General features: G+C 39.5%; 1 protein-coding gene across 1 annotated transcript in view; it reads right to left on the reverse strand.

Moving 5' to 3' along the window:
* Nucleotides 1-20,040, reverse strand: part of LOC138223970 (NACHT, LRR and PYD domains-containing protein 12-like) — a 514,121-nt gene that overhangs the window by 387,716 nt on the left and 106,365 nt on the right. The window lies entirely within an intron of this gene.

A 20,040-nucleotide genomic window follows, 5' to 3' on the forward strand; every position in this document is an offset into this window, starting at 1 on the left:
ACCTTTCAAAATGAAATGAAAGCCTAAACCCTGCTTTAGAAAAAAAAATCCTGGACCAGGTCAAGTCAACTTTAGCAAAGACACTTATATAACAAAACCTTGGTTATGTACTATTAGGTGAGGGTCTGTAGAATAGATCTGAGCTACTTTTGGAGAGGCACAATTTTTTGTTTGTTTGGGAGGGGAGTGAGACCACTCCCTGTGCATCACTGCATGGTCCCAGTCTGGGTGGTCTTATCAACCCCAGCAGTTGTGACAGAGACCCTATGTGACAAAAAAAACTATTAGCTGTGGGTCTGTAGAATAAATTTAAGGTATTTTTGAAGAGGCACAAATTTTTCTTTGGGCATGACAGGAGTGAGACCACACCTTGCTCATCACTGCACGGTCCCGGTCTGGTAATAGGAGGTGCTCTACATACCTCAGCAGTTTTGACAGAGACACTTATCTGACAAAACCAAGGTGATTTTCTATTAGCTATGGGCACAAATTTTGGTTTGGTCGGGAGGGGAGTGAGACCACTCCCTGTCCATCACTGCATGGTCCCAGTCTGGAAACAGCAAGTGGTCTTATAAACCCCAGCAACATTTGCAAAGATGCTTATCTGACAAAACCATAGTGATTTTCTATTAGCTGTGGGTCTGTAGAATAGATTTGAGCTACTTTTGGAGAGGCACAATTTTTTGTTTTGTCAGGAATTAGACTTTTTCCTGTCTAGAAGAGCACAGCTCTGTGTCAGTTTGCAAGCAGAAAGTGATATAAAAACACCAAAGAGATTGCAAGAAAGAAAAAAAATAATGAAGAACGGCAATTTCCTATTACCTGTGCATCTCTGTATCACATTCCACCCAATTTTAAGGATGTACAAATTGTTGTTGTGCTATAAATGTGACTTTATCTGGTCCAGGATTTATTTTTCCTAAAGCAGGGGTAGGGTACTTTTATTTTGAAAGGTGCTGCCAAGCTAGCGTCACTTAATGTAGCTAGCATCACGCTACTAAAGCCCTTCTGCTATGTTTATTTACCTTGGCTGAACTACACTATAACTTGTATTTCACCTGAATGTATTAATATTAACATTATATTCACATACTGTACTAAAACAACAAAAAATGCACATGAAAACTACATAAATTCACACAAGGCTACAGAAGGAACAGACTCGACTGGATTTAAAACATACGTAAGCTTATTGACAGAAATGGTAGAGTACAAGACGGCGTACTGTCTGATACCTCCGAAGTTATCTCCGAAGTACAAAAAACATATAAATACGTGGGAAAGGTATTTGTTTAAATAATGTAAGTGATAACACTTTGTTACGGAGCCCGGGAGGGGCCATCAGTAGGAAAAAAAGTTATATCGAGGGAACGATTTACAATTCGTGCTCACGAAATTACTTTTTCTTCGTTTTCCTTGTGCAACCACTATCAAATGCTATATAACACATTTCCGCGTCTTTATATCTGTTGTGTATCTTAATAAAGAGCCGTTCTTATATTAACTATTTTATTAACTACACATATCACGCCCTTACACCATATATTCCCGTCTTCTACTCTCTCGTTCTGTTGTCTCGCGATGTCTACTCACTATACTACATCCCTTCCTTTGTTATTTTTAAAGTCCATAACTTTACCATACTATTGTAACAATTCTATATCAACACAGTAAACGGTTATTAACTATTACAACAAAATGTATGTAAAACCTTCCATTTCTATTCAACACATTCAACTTTTTTTTCACAAATATTTATATGCGTACCAACTCAAATTTTAGTTCAATTTCTACTTAAGTCACTTCTAAATATCACCTCATTTCTAGCAGTTTAAGCAACATCTACATAGATAAACAAAATAGAGCAATTTAACATTTGGAGAGCTATGCAAGTCCTATATTTTTAAATGTCTCTGTAACGAGCTGATAATCCTGCCACTTCTGGTTGTTACTTCACTTCTGGGTAAAGTTACTGGCTCTCCTACGGATGTACTCTCCACTGTCTGAGGACTCAGCCCTTCCTCCACGTCAGAAAGTCCTGTATTCTCAGCATTTTCTGTTTCTGCAGATTCAAAATCAAGATCCAATGGAGGAGCGTGTCGAAGATGTTTTACATTTCTCATTATTTTTGAGCCATTTTCCACATTCACTAACTCAAAAGAGTTACAAGAGGTGTTTCTCAGTAACACATAGCTAGTGTCTTTGAACTTGGCATCCAATTTACCGTTGTCTAGGCCAGCCACAAACACTACATCACCGACCTTGAAGTTGTGATCTCTTGCTCGATGTGTCTGGTCTGCATATAATTTCATTTTGTGTGTGTACTCCTCATGATGTCTATGGATATCTTGTCTTTTGACTGTCCCTCGGCTCTTCTTCTTTCTTTTCCACGTTTGGTAGTTTAGTCCGGATATCACGTCCAAAGAGAAGATTCGCTGGGGTTTCTCCAGATGCCCTGTGAGGTGTTAATCTATAAGCCAGCAGAATCTTAGGGAGTTCCTTTCTCCATATTTTTCCTTCTGTCACAGCTGCTCTCAAGGCCCTTTTCAGGTATCTGTGAAATCTTTCAATTTTGCCATTACTTCTCGGATAGGAAGGTGATGCACGGATGTGTTTAATTCCACAGTTAGTCAGAAATGATTCAAACAACTGTCCTATGAATTGCCTGCCATTATCTGTTATTACCTCTAGTGGTAGTTTCTAATAACTGTGGCTGAAGATATGTCTGATACAACAACTGCCTCAGGGTAAGAAGTATAATAGTCTATGACAGTCAATATGTACTCATTCAGAATGGGACCTACTAGGTCAATGCCCAATTTTATCCAAGGCCTTGGTGGTAATTCAAGTGGTTGGAGAGGTTGATCCTCCTGCAATGGCAGATTCAACACACAAGTGGAACAATTTCTGACTAGTCTTTCAACAGCACTCTCCATGCTAGGCCAGTAAAATTTGCTTCTCAGGTACTGTTTTGTATGAACCACACCCTGATGTGTCTCATGTGCTATTTTCAGTGCTTGTCTGATTTTAGTTTTCGGTAACACAATCCTCTGTCCTCTTAAAAGCAGTCCATCATATGTAGATAACTCCAACCTACACCTGTGATATGGCTGCAGTTCGTCTGGAATTGGATTAGGCCACTGTCCTTTTTCCACTATGGGCATCAACAATTTCAATGTGGCATCTTCGTTTGTTGCTTGTTTAAATTCCTCAAGTGTCAGTGCATGCAGTTCATAAGTGCTGATTGAAAGCACTCTATCAACATAGGTTTCTACATAACCACTGTCTTCTGTGTCTGGTAAAGGAATGAGTCTGTGACATTGGTTTTCCCTATTATATGTTCAATTTTGTAATCATATGGCTGTAATCTCAATCCAAGTCTTTGTAGCCTGGGCGGTAACAATGTTGCCTTTTTGGGATTGAACATATAAATGAGGGGTTTACTGTATGATCCGTTTGAAGTGTGAACTTGCCTCCCCATAAATATATCCTAAAATGTTCCACTGCCCAAACACAACCCAAGGCTTCACGCTCTATTTGCGAGTAATGCCTTTCTGTTGGGGTAAGTGAGCGACTTGCATATGCCACTGGTTTGTTCTGTCCATGTTCTTGTCTTTGTAGGAATACTGCTCCAAGCCCTACAGGACTCACGTCACTGATCACTACTGTTGGCACATCTAGTATAAGTATGCCAGACACGGTTCAGTTACAAGTTCTCTTTTCAACTTGGCAAAGGCTTTCTCAGTTTACGATGTCCATTCCCACTTATGTCCTTTCCTTGTTAGTTTTCTAAGGGGTTCTGATATATCTGCATAATTAGGAATGAATTTCATCAAAAATCCACAAGTGCCTAAGAACAAGCGCAAAAGTGCAACATTCTCAGGTCTCGGTGCACTGCAAACAGCTGTCACCTTTTTCGGGTCGGGTTTTACTCCTTCTGCAGTGACCAAATGTCCCAGCATCTCGATCTCTTTCAGGCCAAAGATACACTTATCTTTATTTAGAGTTAAGCCTCTGTCTTGGAATCTTTGGAATACTTGCCTGAGTCTCTGTTCTACTTGTTCTTCATTTTCCGCATGTACTAAAACATCATCCATATACCATACAACACCAGGCATTGCACACAACATCGAGTCCATAGCCTTCTGATAGGCCTCTGAGGCACTAGACAAGCCAAAAGGAACTTTTCTGAAACGGTAACAACCCCTGTGTGTGATGAAGGTAGTCAGGTGTCTTGATTCTGCTTGAGCTGCTTCATGAATTCTAGCGACTGTAAGAGCTCTTTCTAAAGTCAGCCCTTCCTCCTGCAACAATTTATCACGCAGTCTCTTATGTGCACATTTTTCCACAAGCTGATCTCTTAACATGTCAGCTTCTAATACTCCAAAGTCACACGATTTAGCCAGTTCTCCGCAGTGTAAAGTAAGTGTCTAAGGCAGCTACAGTCTGTTCATATGTACTGTAACGCAACGGGGGCTCAGGCGGGCGCCCTTGCCGCATCTGGTCGGCCCCATCCCGACTGGAGGCTCGAACCCGGGACTTCCGCGTCTCTCTGCAGCGACCTAGCCCCGTGAGCTAAAGAGAGATCTCTCCACAGCCCAGTAGCTGTGGTCCTGCTATCACAGGGAAGGGCGGTGACGTCACCCGCTCTGGTACGCCGGCTCTTACACACAATGCTTGTCGGCCGTAAGCGTTACAGTACCTTTTTCTCCAGGGAGGTTGACGATAATCCGCTGCACGGGCGCCCCGATACAGTGCAGTAATGTAGCACGTCTCACGGCTATTTAAAAAAATCTGTACGACTCCATCCATATCTTGTATTCCGTATACAAATCCGGAGCTTCGAGGTTCAGTGGAAGCGTTTGAGAGAGCTGGGCATAAGCAATATCTGCCATATCGCAAGCTAAACGAACAGTCCGAATATTCAAGAGTTCGTTTCTACCAGCAAGAGAACGAAAACCTGCAGTGTTCTGCTCGCTTTGAGTTCGTTAAGCACTCATCTCTCGTCGCCATAAATGTTGTGTATCTAAATAAAGACCCGTTCTTATATTATTTAAACTATTTTATTAACTACACAATTCACGCCCTTACACCATATATTCCCGCCTTCTACTCTCTCGTTCTGTTGTCTCGCGATGTCTACTCACTATACTACAAGTACAGTACTCTCACAGGTACCATAGTCAAAACACACCGACACCTTCAAACAAGAATCTCTACAGTTTAACTGGAGGCACCAGTTATAAAAAAATCAAAAATAAGAAACAATGACATGACCCTGCCTAACTTAGGAATTGCATGACTTTAAAAGATTAGTTTAGTTGAAAAATCAGGTGATTTTCTTCCTCGTGATCAGCTTGGAAACTTACGCTGTAAATTACTTTTTAATCAAACGTTTAAAACACTTGAATTTCATAAACACAAAGAAAAAAAAACATATTCTACTATTTTCCTATGGTACGAAGAAAAAACATATTCTACTATTTTCCTATGGTACGAAGAAGATCAATAGGTCTTTTTTTCCCAATCAGAGTCTGAGAAAATATCTCCCCGTCCACTGCGCTCCGTCAGAGAAGCGGCGGCACTGAGAGAGGGAGGAGGCGCGGAGCTCTGTAATACAGAATGAGCCGTCTGCAGCCTGGAACGCTTAAAGCACAGATCGCGTCTGCCTGTATAACTTAAGTTTTCAAATTAAGCAACGTAAATCATTTCCTTTGACTTCCAGTCCTTTAATTATCATTAAGGATAGCTACTTTCTCACCAATTATATTTATTTTTTAAAGCATTGTTAAACAAAACAGGAGCTTATTATACTTCCTAATGACGTGGAAAGATTATAGATTTTAATCGCCTTTAGGTTTTTATAAATCTTAGCATTTATCATCAAAACAAATACCACAAAACTATTCTCAATTGTATTTCTGAATGTTATGTCTCACATAGTTCAATATTTGAAATACACGTCATTGTTCAAATGTACGTTAAATCCGAGTATTGGAAAATAAGTAAAATACAAAATTAGTAAATAAAAATTAGGGTAAAATATATTTTAAAATATATTTATTAAAATATATATTTATTTAAATATATTAATTATTAATTATTATTATTAAAATATATACATGTTTTCTGTGTATTCTGCCTTGCCTCCGTTGTTTGCTGGGATAGGCTCCAGTTCCCCTGTACTGGATAAAGAGATTAGAAAATGGATGGAACTAAAGGAATTGTGTAACTATACACAGTGATTAAACCCACTGTGAGATGGCAGGATCTCACTGAGGATAAATTATTTTATAGAGCTGGCTTAACAAAACAGCTTTTCCATTTCTCTGGCACATTAGTATCCATAAATAGTCTGTATTTAAACAAATTGCCTCTAAATATAAATATCTTCAGATGCTGGCTCTGGATCAGCATCAGCTATGTTTGCCCATTCCTTCAATTTATGTGCATCCAACACACAGCTGAACGCTAGCAATTTCACAAAATCTAAAAGTTCTAACCTGTGCCTTTTCATCTACCACATGGTCACAAACAATCTTTGTCTAATTTTACTGTACCTTCCATTTTTTTGCAGCCTGCAGATAACACTTTCAGTTATTCTAGATGAAACCTTTTCTACTATTTTGAGAAACTGAAAATCCCATTATAATATCCCCATCTCAACTCCTCTTCATTCTTCATTTCAACAATACTGTTATTACAGGACGTTTCAGGTCCACATTCCAGCTTCTCGGTTGTTCATTTATTTCTTCCTCACTGTCCAAAGCTCCTTTTATTTTCTTAACTCTACAGCTAGTGGACCTTTTGTCCACACATCCTCCCTTGCTTCCTTTTCAAACTTTCCATCCTTCTCCTTCAGTGTCTGCAACCTGCCATCTCATATTCTAACCATACCTTGAATATCCATATACCTTGCATTCATTTCTAATATACATCTACATTCTGTGGGTGACAGGGTGTTCTCTAGCTACACCCCAGGGCTCTGGATTTGTATCCCCAGTGATATCAGAGTCACTTACCCTGAGTGCTTTTAAATCTAGCCTCAAAACCTTTCTTTTTAGAAAGGCTGTTTTTTTAGTGTCTGTATCTGCTTCAATTTCTAACTTTGGTAGCACTTCTAACTGCTTGTCTTTCTTATTTGTATTTACTTTGTAACTTGTGGTCCTCATAACTGTTTTTACACCTGCTATATTGTTTTGAGATACTTGGATATGTGCTATATTAAATAAAGTTTCTTGTTCTTGTTATAGGGAAACATGATCAGATTTTCCCTGGTTCAGAAAAAATAGGGTCTAAACTATACTGGTTTGTCACTCACACCCTGTTTGCTAAATGACTTTGCATACTGATCTGATCAATCTTACTGTACATATTTTCTGAGCTTTCCCCATCCTGTTAGATTCATAATTATAATCTCCTTCTCAAAAAGATTAATTTTTAAATATCTGTTTTCACTGTTACCATCTACCACCAACACAGTGACAAAATATATACTGATCTTAACTTGACAGCTGCCGAGTCCTAAATTCATCCTGCTACCAACATTGAATAAAAAAATCTTTAGATTTCTATATTTATTTCTTTATTTAGTGGTTCCATTAGTAACAGGCTAAATTACTTTCTTTGAAAAATGTCTTTTATGTGTTGCAAAAAAAAGCTGACTTGCTTTAACATAATATATTTACAAAACAGATCCCCTCACGATCTACCTGAATGCTCAACTATTTGAGAAGCCTTCCATGAAACTGTGTTTGCTACTAATTCATACACTGCAAGGCTTTCTGATAAAATTACTGTTTTTCATATGTGTTAATTTTCTGACTCTTTCTGACCCATCAAACCTTCATTCTCACCCTGCCAGAAATGCACCTGATTATTCAAGCCCCTCACTCTCTGCCAAATCTGCTTCAGGTTCACATGTTCTTTGTAATACACGGCTTTCTGTGATTTTTTGTATATCTAAGGTTTTGCAAGTGTCCCTGCATCCCTCTTCTGCACTATGTCTGGTCATGACTTTTTTCTGTTTGCTTATTTCAAAGTAACACCATGTAGCGGCAAGGCTCATTAAATATAGGAGTTGAGTTTGCTGCTCCCTTGCCAGTCTCTCTCTCCCTCATCTTAGTGGTGTTGGACACAGATAGGCCATTCCATTTGGTTCAGATTTAAAGTGTTTTTCTATCTTATAGAGTTTCCTGATATGGAACAACTCCCAAGGCTGAAATTCTCCATCCATCCTAATAAATGGTCATTCTGGCACCTTACTGTCTGGGAGATTTTGGGAGAGTCTCATCCCAGACTGTTTAAAACCATAATGTCAGAGAGCATGGTTACTCATCCTCCACCTCGATCAGCCAATCAGGAACTGGTAGGGCAGGGTAACCCCACGTGGGTCTCGAATGCCCGCAAAACTTTCAACCAATGAACAACCATAGTTCCTCCAGGAAGGGGCCCCTCCAGGGCATTCTCAGACTCAGCTAGGACAATCACATGACGGCCAGTGTGTCCGAGTGCCAGGACTTTACTTTGTTCTAAGAGTCGAGATCGGAGGTCTTCTGCGCGTAACCAAAGGATCCGCCTGAGGTTAGCCCAGCAGAAAGTCTCGTGAACCGCTGGTACCCCACCGTGAATGCTCGCCTGATCAACGAGTGAACTACAGTCGGAACTGTCGACAGCTGAATCTCAGTATTCAGGACTAGCGCTACAAATGGAATGACCGGTTTTCTTCCCATATAAAAAGTGTGACTTGCTCGCACTCGCAGTCACTTTTCATGTGCACAAACTCTGCTAGTTAAGCCAGGACTAACTAGCCGGTCTTCAGAGAGCCTACTGCCAGTGCACCGCAGCAGGAATCTCTCCCTCCTTCTCCCACACCTCACACCAGGACTGCCTGGCACCAGGCCAGAGGATGACGATTGGACGCAGCAATAGCCTGTCGATGTTCCTTTGCGTCTGCGGGAGATCTGAATCCACATAAATTGGATGAGTGTTCAACATTCTGCATTATAGCTTGAGAATTCAATTGTTACCTCAACCCCAGTTGATATCAGTTTAATTTCTCTGATTGCCGTACTTGCTTTTAAGTATCTAGTGTAGAAGTTGTAATCAAAGCTCATTAATGAAACAGTATAAATGACTGGTATACTGAATGTATGTCTCTTGATTTGTTACTCTTCGTGATTGATTTTATACCTTATGTATTCTGCTAACCCTCACTCTTAAGATCTTTTATGTTTATATGCACATTTTATATATTAATAATATATTCTCGTGTATTAGTATCTGTGTGTGTGTTGCTGAGTTATTCCGCAAAGAATCATTTTGTGACTTACTGCTACAATTAATAATTGTCCCAGTAAATGCACAAAACCCCTACAACCAGCTCAATTTCTAAAACATTTTTCTCATGTGCATTTTTGTATTTATTTACATCTCTAACACTTAAATGTCCTAAATTTTCATTTGACATAATTCTTTAGACTGAATTTTAGTTTAAGCCTTAAAAAGCTTAAGGTTTCTCTAATTTTTTTTTTGTCCTACAGAGCTCTTAAATTGTGAAGTTTCCAGCATGTTTACATTAATCTATGTACATTTTAAACTGTTATTACTAATTACCAAATTACTGTATTATGGCTTAATTCACCCTTTCCTGAACTTTTATGGCAAGCAGTGCAGGTGCTGTCTCTGGTGCAATCTTTTGCAGCTGAAAGTTCACTGTTTAAAAGAATAAGAAATTAGATTGCTCATAAATCCAATCACTTATTCCCATGGTTCTCAAACTGTGGTACGCGTACCACTGGTGGTATGTGATGCTCCCGCAGGTGGTACGCCAGATGACCCTGGAAATTTGTTGTGTGCGCTGACAAATTGGGTCAGGTTTTAATATTTTCTATTTTAATAAAAAGAGTGTCAAATACCCAGCCAACGTACTATGATACAGTTCGCGCTTGTGCTTGAGTGGACACAGGTGCTACTATGTGATTCTATACCATTGTATCAGAACGCATGTTATGAACGTAAGTGACCACTTGTATTTAAAAAACTTATCTTCAGCAAATAGGGAGGTACAGATGCAACCATTCAAAATGGGTGAGGTATTTCGCGGCATACCCCGGTGGGCGTGTCGCAGTATCACGCGGTATCACGCAGTTAACGTGTGTCACGTGGTTAACTATCCGGCGTCGCCTTGTAAAACCGCCAGGGGGAGCTTAACCTCTCATGTACAGCATTTGAGCCTTTAATTTTGAACTGTGTATTACATCATGTTAATCATCAGTCATTAAAATGTTGGTATATTTTATGAAAGCAAGATTGCTCAGTTGGACAAAAGTACACAACCTACCTTTATCAGAAATATTTATGCATCAAAGCCTTTACTGAAGATATTACTAATAGTATTAATAATGGATGACTTTGGACAAGCTGTATACTCAAAGTATAATTTCTTTAGCACATTTTTACAAGCACTTGGAATCTGTCCAAGCCATACTTTGTCAGGCATTTTGTTTTACTTCAACGGGCATAAAAACTTCCTTGCTTTTAACAGGGCGTTTCATAATTTCTAACTACGAAAATGATTTAAAATGCGACACCTATCATTCAACTAGAGCTTTAAATATCACAAGGATCCTCAAGAGCACAGCAAAGAGTGTATTAAAAGACACTTGTATTTATCAACGCTTTCTTTTCCGTATACCAGATTTTATGGAACCACTTCAGAGGGGTGTCAGCCAGTCAGATTCCAGGAATCGGCACTTTAAAGGAAAAATGCACACCGGTATTCCATTTCTCCCTAACGATTTTAAGCATCGAAGTATTTAACTAGCATGTGAAATAGCGTGTGAAAAAGTGGTAGTTTTAAGCTTTTCTGCTAATATAATATGGAATCGCGTATCTAAAGAATTTAATAACGGTATTCGTGTGCTGCGACAGGGCTGTGTAGGGCTGTTTCGCCTGCCTGTTCATGCGAGCTGTCTTGTAGCCGACTGGTCTAGGTGCGTGACTACCAACTGGCAGGTTTTGTGTTCGAATCCAGCTAGTGCTGGACTTTTCTTTTAACAAACATTTCTTCGAAAAAATAGGTAAGCGATATTATGGACAATCAATTGACTTTTATATTTCAAAATATCGCAACATGATCGATATTTGCGATATTTTGAACATATCTTCCCTTCTGACAGCGGTTCCTGCTTCTAGTGTGTGTGTGTGCAACAGAGTAAATTTTTATAGAGAAATGGAGGCTGGACAGTATGCGTTACAATATAAACATTTATATTGATTTAAATCGTGTTCTGATTTAAATCGCAAATGCGTGTTTAATTATGTGTTTTTTAATCATAATCAGGCTAATGCATTTCTACATTTTCTTTATGAACCAGCTTAGAGGTTCATTCAGAAAGACAGCTTGTGTTTAAATTGAGTGTAAAGTAATTTATGCTTCTAAAGTCATGGTCAGCATTTATTATTGTACTGTGCTGTAAACTTTTTCTGTGCCTAGTCACATTATTTTATAGCATTTTTATTGCGTTATTAAAGGTGGCGCTGTGTGTTAGTTTCCTGACTCCCATTATTTAAACTGCGACACTGATCATTCATCTCTAAATAAACTTTATTTTATATAGCGTTTTAAGCGAATAGGTAATTAGATTGCTCATAAACCTAATCGCTTTTTCTACATAAACACAGCCTGATTGCTCTCTGAAAATGCTTTTCCTTAAAGCGATTCTATTGAGGGAGTAGCCCAGCTACCACTTAACACTGTACTTCCTACTTTGAATACCTGTGAGACCGGTTTAATTCATCACAGCCAGCACTCCGGGAGTTCATATTGCTTGACTAATTTTAAAAACGAAGTTATAAATGCAAACACTTCCTCGGTGCGCTGCTCTGGTACGCCGGGTCTTACACAGTGCCTGTCGGCAGTAAGCGAAACAGCCCTACACAGCCCTGTCGCAGTACGCCGGGTCAGTGCCTGTCGGCAGTAAGCGTTACAATATACATACCCAACACTGCTTGTACCCATCTGTCATGCAAATAAAACACCTTGAATTGAATTGAATTGAGGGAGAGAGGGGGGTAATGGGACAGATATACTGTAAAGGAACAAGTAATAGGTTTATTCCATGCTGAAAAAAAGAAGAAAGAGAACACAACGTTTCGGCCGTGGAGCCTTCTTCAGGTGTGGCTCCACGGCCGAAACGTTGTGTTCTCTTTCTTCTTTTTTTCAGCATGGAATAAACCTATTACTTATTCCTTTGCAGCCTACGCATGCTGACGCAGCTACCCACCTGAACTACTACAGATATACTGTAGATAGACTCAAGGCAAATAAGATACTTATGGGTATGCAGGCATTCACGACAGCAACATACGAAACGTTTGCACGTACTGTATAGTTAAGTTATTACTTGGTTTTCAAAGTGCAACAAAATACAATATTGTTGTTGCTGCTGTTCTGGTTGTTTTTATCCCATAAAGCATTTTGAGAAGCCACCTTTAAAGGCAATATATACTGTAAAACCGCTGATTCTTATGGAATGTGTTCCGCAGGAGATTCAAATTTTTATTTATTTATTTTTTAATCGCGTATCTTAGAAATTATTTATTGTCTTCATATTTGGCCAGGGCTTTAAAGAGAAGGCGCACCAAAAAATGTCGGTGCCGTCGTCTCCGCTTTAAAGGTACCCCCGCGCTGGAAGAATTTGACCTCAGAACGTTTGCCCAGCGTAGTTATAGTGGACATAAAAACAAGAGTTCGCTGGCATTATATCCTAGAAGACACAGACCGGCGCCAGACCGGTAAATGCTTGATGAACTAGGGATTGGACAGTTTCCAAGTGCTTGTACAATCGATGGAAATGTTCAAATAAGTGTGCAAAAGAAATAAACAAAATAATCATTTATTTCTTTATCATATTGTCTAGCTAATGTCCTCTCTTTTCTAATTAGTGGCTGTGTTTCTGCATTGGGTAGCAACGGGTGACTGTTCTCAGGCGGAAGATGTAAACAATAATTAAATGTGATAAAGTATAGTTTGGATGTTTATACATTCATGTTAATCGTATTCTTGATTTATTTCAATAAGTGTTCATGTTTCATTTGCTAACTTAGAGCATATTGTGCAATGAAGAATAAAATAGCTGCATGACAAGTGACTTCCTTCTCTCAGTGGAAATTAAAAGGTAGCCTGATAAATTATAAGACAGTAAGAAAGGTTCCAATCAGGAGGAGACAATTCATTCCATTTTTTTTGTTTGATTGCTGGTAGCAAACTGATCTGAGGATATTCTGAGTGGGACAGATACATTATTTTATAGCGTTTTTATTGCGTTATTAAATCCGGTGGCGCTGTGTGTTAGTTTCCTGACTCCCATGTCATATGGTCTGTGATTGAAACCCATGGAACTATGACTTTATTTTTTAACAAACATTTCTTTGAAAAAATGAAACGTTTCCCTTGGTCAGAGATTAAATAAAAACTCACTCGCACCAAACAAATTTATATTTCTAAATATCACGACATGATCGAATTTAAGTCTTTTTAATAACAATGAATAGTCACCTATCATTCATCTCTAAATAAACTTTATTTTATATAGCGTTTTAAGCAAATAGGTAATTAGATTGCTCATAAACCTAATCGCTTTTTCTACATAAACACAGCGTGATTGCTCTCTGAAAATGCTTTTCCTTAAAGCGATTCTATTGAGGGAGTAGCCCAGCTACCACTTAACACTGTACTTCCTACTTTGAATACCTGTGAGACCGGTTTAATTTGTCACAGCCAGCACTCCGGGAGTTCATATTGCTTGACTAATTTTAAAAACTAAGTTATAAATGCAAATGCTCCCTCGGTGCGCTGCTCTGGTACGCCGGGTCTTACACAGTGCCTGTCGGCAGTAAGCGAAACAGCCCTACACAGCCCTGTCGCAGTACACGGATATAATCATACCGTTATTAAATTCTTTAGATACGCGATTCCATATTATATTCCCTTTTAATCAAATTCTAAAAGTATGCTTGTTGACTCCGGTATCGCGTTAGTTAAAGACTTCGATGCTTAAAATGTTTAGGGAGAAATGGAATACTGGTGTGTATGTTTTCTTTAAAGTACCGAGACCAGCCATATACTGTATGTTTAAGTTCCAAAATTAATATCGTTTATGGACTTCACACGCGTTGCAGTATGCTCCTATTCTTTTTATGCTCAGGCACTAAGTAAAAGGAGATGCTTCATATTGCTTGACTAATTTTAAAAACTAAGTTATAAATGCAGACGCTCCCTTGGTGCGCTGATTCCATAAGAATCAGCGGTTTTAGAGTATATATCGCCTTTAAAGGTGGCTTCTCAAAACGCTTTACGGGATAAAAACAACCAGAACAGCAGCAACAACAATATTGTATTTCGTTGCACTTTGAAAACCAAGTAATAACTTAACTATACAGTACGTGCAAACGTTTCGTATGTTGCTGTCGTGAATGCCTGCGTACCCATAAGTATCTTATTTGCCTTGAGTCCGTCTACAGTATATCTGTCCCACTACCCCCCTCTCTCCCTCAATTCAATTCAATTCAAGGTGTTTTATTTGCATGACAGATGGGGACAAGCAGTGTTTGGTATGTATATTGTAACGCTTACTGCCAACAGGCACTGTGTAAGACCCGGCGTACCAGAGCAGCGCACCGAGGAAGCGTTTGCATTTATAACTTCGTTTTTAAAATTAGTCAAGCAATATGAACTCCCGGAGTGCTGGCTGTGACGAATTAAACCGGTCTCACAGGTATTCAAAGTAGGAAGTACAGTGTTAAGTGGTAGCTGGGCTACTCCCTCAATAGAATCGCTTTAAGGAAAAGCATTTTCAGAGAGCAATCACGCTGTGTTTATGTAGAAAAAGCGATTAGGTTTATGAGCAATCTAATTACCTATTCGCTTAAAACGCTATATAAAATAAAGTTTATTTAGAGATGAATGATCAGTGTCGCAGTTTAAATAATGGGAGTCAGGAAACTAACACACAGCGCCACCGGTGCTATAAATAAATAAATAATAAATGCTGACCATGACTTTAGAAGCATAAATTACCTTACACTCAATTTAAACACAAGCTGCCTTTCTGTATGAACCTCTAAGCTGGTTCATAAAGAAAATGTAGAAATGCATTAGCCTGATTATGATTAAAAAACACATAATTAAACACGCGTTTGCGATTTAAATCAGAACACGATTTAAATCAATATAAATGTTTATATTGTAACGCATACTGTCCAGCCTCCATTTCTCTATAAAAATTTACTCTGTTGCACACACACACACACACTAGAAGCAGGAACCGCTGTCAGAAGGGAAGATATGTTCGAAATATCGCAAATATCGATCATGTTGCGATATTTTGAAATATAAAAGTCAATTGATTGTCCATAATATCGCTTACCTATTTTTTCGAAGAAATGTTTGTTAAAAGAAAAGTCCAGCACCAGCTGGATTCGAACACATAACCTGCCAGTTGGTAGTCACGCACCTAGACCAGTCGGCTACAAGACAGCTCGCATGAACAAGCAGGCGAAACAGCCCTACACAGCCCTGTCGCAGCACACGAATACCGTTATTAAATTCTTTAGATACGCGATTCCATATTATATTCCCTTTTAATCAAATTCTAAAAGTATGCTTGTTGACTCCGGTATCACGTTAGTTAAAGACTTCGAAGCTTACAATGTTTAGGGAGAAATGGAATACTGGTGTGTATTTTTTTCTTTAAAATACCAAGACCAGCTATATATTGTATGTTTATGTTCCAAAATTAATATCGTTTATGGCCTTCACACGCGTTACAGTATGCTCCTATTCTTTTTATGCTCAGCTACTAAGATTTCCCTTCAGTGGTAAAATTCAATATCTACAACGGGCACAGTAAAGACGTTTACAGTAAGTCTTCCTACGACAGACCAATGGACCACGAGTGCCCCTGTCGGTCAACCAATCACGCACCGCGGTACCCCGTGTCATCTTAACTGCGGTACGTGTCTGTACCGCTCACTTTGAATGGCTGCATCTGTATATGGCTGGTATTGGTAGTTTAAAGAAAAAATACACACCAGTATTCCATTTCTCCCTAGACATTTTAAGCATCAAAGTCTAATATGTGGTTATTTTGGAAACATTTTTACATGCTCCTTCTGACCATATTACTGTACGTTTATATACTTTGTGTGAAAAGTGATAGTTTTACTTAAATTAAATCCTTAAAATTAAGGATGTTAAAGTGCTAGAGGTGTACAAAATACAAAAATGCACATGAGCAAAAAGTTTTAGAAATGGAGCAGGTGAAAGGATTTGTAAATATATTTTGTTTAGGTAAGTCAGTTTTTTGCCACACATAAAATACATTTTTCCAAGAAAGTTAAGCCTTCGTCACTAATAAAATTCCTAAATAAAGACATAAACCTAGAAGTCTAAAGATTATTTTATTCAATGTTGGTAGCAGGATGAACTGTCTGGTAGAGCTAAGTGTATATTTTGTCAAAGAGTTGCTTCAGCTTATTAAAAACACCCATGATGTTCAAATTGATTTTTTTACACAGACGACCGACACAGCTTTGTGTTATGAATCTCTTTTTTCTAATAAAACATTTGTCAGTCTGTCCGTGGGGAGAAGGGGGATGTCTTTCATTGGAAGGTTCGCCTATTCTACTTTGAAAATGAAGAGGGGGAGGAAAAGAGTTGTAAAACCGGTTTCTTTACAAACAATGTATCCAGTGGGGCAATTTAACAGGCGCCTCAAGCCATTGAAAGCCTTCATTGAAAACCTAAAATAGCAAATATTCTGGACACTATATTGACATTTTTAGAATTTGATTAATAGGGAATATATTATGGAATCGCATATCTAAAGAAATTAATAACCATATAATTATATTCAAAAACTGTAGCTTAAATCCTGCTAAACTAAAAATTAGACACAAGAAGAGTATTATTGGACAATGTTGTGAGGCTCTGGTGAAATTTCTCTGTAAACAGAAGAGTTAAAGAGGAGACACTTGTGTATCGCCCCCTTTTAAACTTGTAAAAAAGGAACACTCCAATGTTTATGCGACACGGAAGACATTATTAATAATGTAGTGAATTCGGGTTCAGCGAGGTCGGACACAGAGACTCAGACATTGTGGAGTGAAAAACGGCGTTTTATTTCTCTTCGGCACAACCAGCCAGCCAGCACTCCCGCGCGCCAGCCGAGAGAGAGAGAGAGCGCCAGGGAGAGCGAGCGAGAGAGAGAGAAAAAGGGCTGCAGCAGAACCTGGCACTGCTGGAGCAGTACTGTCAGACCTGGGCACTGACAGTCAATCTGGACAAGACCAGAGTTATGGTTTTCCAGAAGAAAGCCAGACCTCAGGGAAACAGGTACAAATTCATACTTAACAACAACACATTGGAGCACACATCCAGCTACACATATCTCGGTCTCACCATCAGCTCTTCTGGGAGTTTTGACCTGGCAGTGAAGGCACTGAGGGAGAAGGCACTCAGGGCTTTCTACACAATAAGAAGGAGGCTCTTCAACATCAACCCACCAACAAGAATCTGGCTCCAAATATTTGAAAGTGTAATCCAACCCTTTGCACTACACGGCAGTGAAGTGTGGAGTCCCCTCACAGCCCAGGATTACACTCAATGGGACAAACACCCCACAGAAACTCTGCACTTGGAGATCTGTAGAAACATCCTCCGTGTGCAGAGAAAAACACCTAACAACAGGTGCAGGGCCGAATTAGGCAAGTACCCACTATTGATAAACATACAGAAAAGAATATTAAAGTATTGTCTACACCTAAAAAACAGCGACCAAAATTCCTACCACCACAAAGCCCTGCTGAGTCAAGAGCTGAGCCCAAAACAGAGCCCCATGAGCCAGCTGGTCCTGAGGCTCACTGACCTGAGCCACACCGACACTAACCAGCCTCAGGACAGCACTGCTAGAGCACCACAACCCAGACTCAACCACATCACAGCACAGATCAAACAGCAATATCTCACACACTGGGACACACACACACAAACACAACATAAACTGGAATGCTACAGAACCCTAAACAGACAATACACACTAGCTGAATATTTGACCAAAATAAGAAACAACAAACAGAAACAGACCCTGACGAAGTACAGGCTCAGTGACCACAGCCTAGCCATAGAAACTGGGCGACACAGGCAGACCTGGCTGCCCAGAGAGGACAGGCTGTGCTCCCACTGTCAGCGGGGAGAAATAGAGACAGAGGTGCACTTCCTACTGCACTGTGACAGATACTCTGGGATTAGAGAAACATTCTTCCTGAAATTCAGAAATCTAATCCCAGAGTTCCCACACCTGCCAGAATCACAACAGGTCCCAATCCTACTGGGAGAGGGAGGAGGGAACTCAGTGGAACTGGCAGCTCAGCATGTGATCTCCTGTCACAGCCTGAGGAACAGTGAGCCTGTCTCCCAATAATAATCCAGCCGCCTACAGTATATGTCAATATTTTATAATATGTCTTTGTTGTAAATGTCTGTAGATTTTATTTAACTTCTATTTTTTGATATGTTTAATGAAAATATCATTACTTTCATTTGCTTTGGCAACACTGATTGTACCCATCTGTAATGCTAATAAAGCACCTTGAATTGAATTGAATTGAATTGAATTGAATTGAGAAAAGAGAGAGCAAAATACAGGGGTGCGAAACCAGGGAATTATTTACATGAAAATGGGCGATCTCCCCAGACTGTACACGTGTTTCACCGTGGGTCAGCTGCACTGGTCAGCGGCTTTCCTAATCCCCGCCCTGACCACTACCACTCCCGTCCTGCCCCTCACCGCGTACCCCAGCTGGGCTCTCTTCTGCCGCAGCGCCGGGCGAATGCCCTACATTAATGTAGGGCTTTCGGGCTCATGTGGGTTTGCGCCCTACACCCTGCAGTACATGCTGTGATATTTAGGAATATAAAACATGTCAATATAGCGTCCATAATATTTGCTATTTTAGTTTTTCAACTAAATGTTATTTGTTAAAAGAAAACTCAGTCTTAAAAGTCAGTTAATTAAGCCATCACACCACAGATGCAGTCGTATAGCAAGCTTTAAAACAGCTGTACACATATCTATAGAAAGTCTTATACTACTGTTTGTGCTACAGTACACGAATATAATTATATCGTTATTAATTTCTTTAGATATGCGATTCCATATTATATTCCCTATTAATCAAATTCTAAAAGCATGCTTTTGTTTACTCCGATAACGAGCGTATTCACAGAAAAGGTTAAAACTATCACTTTTCACAAAGTATATTGTAACGCTCCAGGGTTCTGGTTGGCCCCCCCACAGTCGGGGACTCAAACCCGGGCCGCCAGCGTAGCTCAACAGGGACCCAGCCGCTTGAGCCAAAGGAAGATCTCCCATCAGCCCTGCGGCTGTGGGCCCTGCTATTCACAAGGGAGGGCGGTGACGTCACCGCTCTGGTAAGCCGGCTCTTACACACTCACTGGTGGCCGTATGCGTTACAAAAAAAACGTAATATGGTCAGAAGGAGCATGTACAAATAACCATATGTAAGACTTTGATGCTTAAAATGTTTAGGGAGAAATGGAATATTGGTGTGTATTTTTTCTTTAAACTACCAATACAAGCCATATACAGTACAGTTTACATAATGTTTATGTTCCTAAATTAATATCATTTAGGACCCTTAGAAGCGTTATGCTCCTCTTCTTTTTATGCTCGGCTACTACAATTTCCCTTTAGTTGTAAAATTCCATATACATATTCAATATTAAGTGGATTAAAATGTGCACAGTAAAGAAATTAAATGATTAAATCTTTTCACTACCGACCAATGCACCACGAGTGCCCCTGTCAGTCATTTTGGCCAGCCAGTCACGTGCCGCAGATTATTTGCCGCAGTATGGGGTTTTACAGTGCCTTTTGAATGGCTGCATCTGTACCTGCTAAACCACTGGGTCAATGAAAACTGAAAGAGTAAATTTGTTTGGCTGACCACTTTTCT

Source organism: Lepisosteus oculatus, chromosome 18 (genome assembly GCF_040954835.1).
Source record: "Lepisosteus oculatus isolate fLepOcu1 chromosome 18, fLepOcu1.hap2, whole genome shotgun sequence".
NCBI classification, from domain to species: Eukaryota; Metazoa; Chordata; class Actinopteri; order Semionotiformes; family Lepisosteidae; genus Lepisosteus; species Lepisosteus oculatus.